This window comes from Malaclemys terrapin, chromosome 1 (genome assembly GCF_027887155.1).
Source record: "Malaclemys terrapin pileata isolate rMalTer1 chromosome 1, rMalTer1.hap1, whole genome shotgun sequence".
Taxonomy (NCBI): domain Eukaryota; kingdom Metazoa; phylum Chordata; order Testudines; family Emydidae; genus Malaclemys; species Malaclemys terrapin.
Window position 1 is genome coordinate 237,826,514 of NC_071505.1, and position 6,000 is coordinate 237,832,513.

At 37.6% G+C, this 6,000-nt stretch overlaps 1 long non-coding RNA gene across 1 annotated transcript in view; it reads right to left on the reverse strand.

Moving 5' to 3' along the window:
• LOC128830669 (uncharacterized) overlaps nt 1–5,671 on the reverse strand; it is a 54,967-nt gene extending 49,296 nt beyond the window's left edge. The window contains exon 1 of the long non-coding RNA XR_008443639.1: nt 5,586–5,671. This is a non-coding gene — a long non-coding RNA (uncharacterized LOC128830669). The remainder of the gene's footprint in view (nt 1–5,585) is intronic.
• Between the last annotated feature and the right edge of the window lie 329 nt (nt 5,672–6,000).

Genomic DNA, 6,000 nt, shown 5'->3' on the forward strand with positions numbered 1-6,000 from the left:
ATGGGTTTCAGTTTAGATGAATTTTTACCTCTTATTGTTACTAGCACAATCCCACCCACCACCCTACCGCTATCCCTCTACCGTATGTATGTGCATAGGTATCTTTCAGCAGGAGGAACTGGCATAGGGAAAGGTCCACAGAAGTGGACATGCGTGTGTAAATGCAAAAATCCAAACTAAATTTCCTTTCTTTTCTGTGGTGCAAAATATTGCCCAGTTGAAGCTAATGGGAAACAATTGGGCTAACACATTTTAGATACCAAGTATCCAATTTCTCCAGGCATCTAAATATAAGCGGGCAGCAGTGTTTATCCTGGTTGGTATCCAGCTCCATGTCCTTGTAGTCTGGACATGTTCTTTGCAATATTAATGGAGTTACCCCAAAAAGAAGGATAATAGCACAAGTGGGAACCAAATTATTTACGTACTATGGCCAAAACCCAGACCACCAGGGCCTGAGGTATATACCTACTCTGGTGTGAGGGAGCTAGAAAGTGAGCTGCCTTCAGGGCTATAGCGTGCCTGCAGAAAAGCTCTGTGGAAGTTACTTCAGCCTAACTACGTACCTTATGTGCCTTTTACAGAGGGGTGCCAGGATAATCCAGTCTATGAGCAGGGGATTGGACTAGATGACCTCCTGAGGTCTCTTCCAACCCTAATATTCTATGATTCCCCACATTATCCCCTTCTGCCCCGTTGCTCTGCTTCAGAGGGCACCCATGCAGAGCAGTGCCTTCTTTGCTGGCCTCCATTATCCATCCCCCCCATGTGTGATAGAACTGCCCTAATTCTGCTCTGGGTTGTCTGTATCCATAAAAGAGTGGTCTGGGTTTGCCCCCAAGGGTCACATCATGAAGTCTTTACTTAGTCTTTACTCAGGCAAAATCCCATTTAAATCAATGGGAATTTGCATGAGAAAGGACTAATTTAAAATTAGACCTTGTCAAATAACGGGGAAAAAAGATGAATGAATACTTTTACAAATTAAAGTGCAAATTGTGGTTTGGTCTGCTATGATTCATGGGGTCATATTGCTCATTATTTGTGATTCTCTGATTGACTGCCAAATCGGAAGGTTTATGCACCTCAAAATTCATATTGGAAGTTCATGATCTGTGTTAATTTCCTTTTTTCAAAAAGTTTCAGTCATCCAATCAGGAAACAGAAATAAAACCATGTGTCTACAGCAACCTATCACACAAGACAAATATCAACTACCAAATAGTCAAGGCCAACAATTCACAGACAGTCCATAGGATGAAAATTATTCACTGAGGCCAAGATTTTCAAAAATGAAAACCTAACATTGGGCTCGTAAAGCCATATTTAGGCACTTGCCTGATTTTCAAAAGTGCTGAGCACCTAGCAGCCTCCATTGGCTTTTAAGAGAATCCAGTTACCCTCCCACACCATACTAGTAACAGATAGGAAGCGGTGATGGTGGTGATATGTGGGAGCTGAGAGGTGGGGGCTGCAGCCCAATCTTGGGTTTGGGAGGGATAGATTATACACTTCACACTCATAAAGCTCTGCTGCTCATGCTTTGTGCTGATTAAGTGAATTTCACACTACAGAATCTAGTCTACCCCAGGTCAAGTCACTTAGGAAGCCTCTCTGTAAAATTTTAGACTTAGTTAACATAACCCCAACAGACTCGGTATTTTCCAAGTTGTGCATTTGTACAAACTGATATCTTAAGAAATCACAAAGAGAGAAGAGAGCTCAAGACATGAGTACTGTCTTCTGGGGGGAGGGGAAGAAAAATGTATACAAAAATAAGGGAAAGAAAAGCTGGGATTAAGAAGATGGGATTTAATAGGTTAAGAAGTCACAGAACTTTGACAAAGCATAACTTTACTAATACAAATAAGAACTCTGAGCTACATTTGAATTCACATCACACCCACACCTGGTAAGAATTAGTCTAGCACAGCATCATCAATCATAGTGTGGCTGTCAGTTTTGACATCCTTTAAGTCTACGTTGTGTGCTTAATGACTACATTACAGAAAATGTAAACAGACACCAAACATACAGGTATGCCCTATTTTTTTTTCCCAAGCTAGAAATTTGTTTTAAAAAAATTGACCAAACAATGTTTCATACATCTAAAAAGAACAACTTATAAAAAATATTTGAAATAACCAGAGAAAAGTTTCTAAAGAAAAGGAATAAAAGGAATAAAAATGCAAAATTTGGGATCTTTAGATTCAAACTGGAAATTCTGTCTATATATAGAGAGAATGAATGCAGAATACCATATTATCTGGAATTGTGTGTGTATGCATATATATATGTGTGTGTATGCATGTATCTATCTATCTATCTATCCATACACATATATACAGCAATATATATATATACACACATATTTATGTATGTATAAACACAATGTAGAAACATAGGCATTATTCTTAATATACATCTCTTGAATTCTTCAGTATAGTATTATGATAAAATGATCATGTTTTACTAATAAGGATTCAGGAGTCACTGGTGAGCCCATTACAAGCCCCATATTAATAATTCATAAGGGAAAAATGCTGAAGAAGTGCTTGAGTTCAAGACCTAATTGAAATGCTCCAAGTTCAAACCAAAATCTTCCAAATTACATTTTTATTATTAGCAGATTTCTTGAATTACACCACTTCCAAGAAGGCTTTCAGCTCTGCTTATTCACATCTATAACTAGTACACAAGTATTACAAATATAGGGCCCTGTAATGTTTCTCTTGAAATCAGTGGCTAAAACTCCCACTGACTTCTGTGGCAGCAGGATCAGACCCATCAGAAAGTCATTCATGGATCTGCTTAATTTGAAATTTTAGTAAGTGCTTATTTTCTTGCTCAATAGAAGTTTATTTGGAAGAAAAAAATGCATGCAAAAGAATAGGTCTAAATCCAGATGTAAGAATGAATAGCAAGGATAGATTGAGATAGGACAGGAGTTTTAAAAACTGAAAAGAAATGTCTCTCTTTGGTTTTGAAAAGTAATGCCACCTCCCTACTGAGATTGAATCATGGTTTTCTCTTGTGTGCATGTAACGTTTGAATAATTTTTAAAAGTATAATCCCCTATTTTTATTTTGAAAATTAGTTTGACTAAGTTTCAAAAGTAAAAGAAACAGCAACATGACAAGAATTCCTTTGGGTTTATTTATTTATTCATTTTCCTCACCTCCATGACCCTAAAGCACTCATAAATAGAAATCACCTTGCAAAATTAATATATTGCTTTATTCTTTCCATCTAACACACAATGTTGTTCAATTATCCTAGGTGATACCTGTGTAATTAAAAGGTCAAAATAACAGTTTAATGTGTTTTAAAAACAGACAAATTAAAAGGTCTATTTAAATTCAAATAAAAGTTGATGGAAATGTATACTATTGAAACTATTACCATATTTTGGAAAACCATCATGCATAAGAAAACATTTTCAAACTTGCTGTTAATAGGCACAGAATGCCCAAACCTGCTCCCATTGAAGTCAGGAACAGAATTAGATCCAGGAACATCTTCTAATATCTCAGTTTTCAATTCAGATATTTGACTTTAGAAGCAATAAGGGTTCAGATCATTTTAGTGAGGAGCAGTTCTTTTGGAATTCTGATTTATTCCCTGCAAAACAAAACAATCACAGACACACACACACACACATCCCTAAATGTCCCTTATTGGGGAAGAGAGTTTTAATTACCAAAATATTTCTGCAAAAAAGAAATAAAAGCAAAGGAGTTCTAAACGTCTGTTATCACAGGCTGGATTACCCTTTATATTTAAGATATTTTCATAAACATATGTGTGTGTAAGTATGTGGGTCTCTAATAAAATATTTTAATGTGAACTGTAATTTCTGTATAAAGCTGCTCTCATAAATCTTAGGCCAGCCCCTACAGTCCTTGCTCAGGCAAACTTTAACTCAAAATCAGTGAGAGTTTTATTTGGCTCTGTGCTGCAATACTATAGCGTTAGAGAACGACAAAAATTTAAGTACTTTTTAAAAATGTAATCAACTGTGTTTTAAAATGGGCTTATTTTGAATGACTCCTTGTTTTCAGTTCTGAGGATACAGCACAGCATTTTTTTCCATTCATCTGCACCCTCTCAAAAAATCTCTGCAGGAAACATCTAAACATTCTGAAAGGTTATGTCTAGCTAACAGCTTGGCTCTAAAATAGTTCCATTTTTGGATTGTTTTACCTTTAACAACCTGATTACATTGCTTCTTATTTCTAATTCTAATAGCAAAAACTTGCCAGAACCCCTGAGAAGCAAACCTTCAAATTTAGCTATAAATAACAGAATATATTATGTATTGGACATTGCAGGGAAACTTTACTTGAGGGGAAAAAATACAAACATTTTGTTCTGTGATCTGTAACTAAACTACTTTAACCACTGCACTGCTCTTTGAAAGGCTGCTGACAATTACTTCTTTTCAAACCAAAGTTTTAACCGTGTGTTTCTGAAACCAGACTATACTTCCTACAGTATTAATAAAGAGTTACACTGAATGTAATGAAAATGTACCATGTTCATATGTAATAAATAAGTATCTAATTAAAAGCACAGCTAAGCCAGAAGCAAAGATATTGTTTTTATATTAATATCTATTGTATTACTCTAGCATTTAATGTGAGTCTCTTCAGCTGACTGATGCCCAAAGGGGGAACTAACAAATCGCTCAGCTGGTGGCTGACACCGGTCCTGAAGAAAGCTAGTAAGGAACACTTTGCAGTCTTTCAGAGTCTCTGCACCAGCTGTCACCCAGCTATGGGTGCTGAAAAGCTCCTGTCACTTCATCCAAAGGGATTTACTTGGTCAGAAGGAAAATTTAAATACAAAGCATGCAGCTAAGAAGCTAGTGAAAAGGATTATGAGTGCACAAGAGCACATGTGTATAAGACACTAATACATCTTTAGGAAATTTCAGATCCCCAAAGCCAGGATTACTGCCAGAGGCAGGGTGGTATACGTATGCAGGGACCTTTACCATTAGAGTTATTATCTCCCAACTATTCAACTTTATCGGTCTTTCATGGTGCCATTTTTTAAAACACTCCTCTCATCCTCAATAGAGAACTAAGAAAAAGACATTCTTGTTCTATTATTCCTAAGAATCACCTGCATGCAAAATACTCTGTTGCTTTTTGTTACCCTCAGAGGTTTAATTTTTCTTACCATTATGCCAGTGTACCAATAATGTCCTACCTAATTGTTTAATGATGATTAAGGCAAATGAAAGCACAGTGAGTTTCATACATACAAACCAAACTGCTGTATGCATGATATGAACAAACAGCAGAGGCTCATGACTGGAGCTTTCATCTAATAAGTAGAAGGATCCTGGCTCGACCTAGCCACCTTTACAAGTTGGCACTCAATAAAAATGGTGTAGTGTACCCGCCAGCTGAGCAAAGGGCAATGATATGAGGGGGAAAGTGTTGTACTGCATAGAGATGATGGAGGTGGGGGGAGGTTGATTTTGGAATCCCAACTTTTGGTTGATGTTGTTTAAAACAGACAAAGAAAGAAACAAACAAAAACGCTGAAACAGAAAAGCAATGTCTTTAAAAACTTACTTTTTAGCCAGCCTGGCAGTGTAGTCAAATTCAACTCGAAGCGACATCATGCTTGCTGACCTGTGGCAAGGTACTTTTAGGCTCTGTGAATAAAGCCTCTGATCTGGCCTGCTGGAGGCAGGGGAATTGATGCTAAAGCCAAGTTGTTTAGAGGAAGAATGGGGAGAGACCACAGCACAGGTTGCAGACTACCACTGCTGGGCCCCAGGGGAGGGCCATGCAAGTTGGGACTGCTGTTGGCTTGGGCGTGTAGCCCTGACTTGGCCTCCAGCACAGTCAGTAAGTGTGACCAATCCATAAGAGAAGGGGAGTCTAATGGGAGCAGGAGCAGGGAGCTTACCTGGAATCAGAAGAGAGAAGGAGAGGGGTGAGAACACAAAAACGAAATAGGAAAGGTTTAATGTAACATGATTAA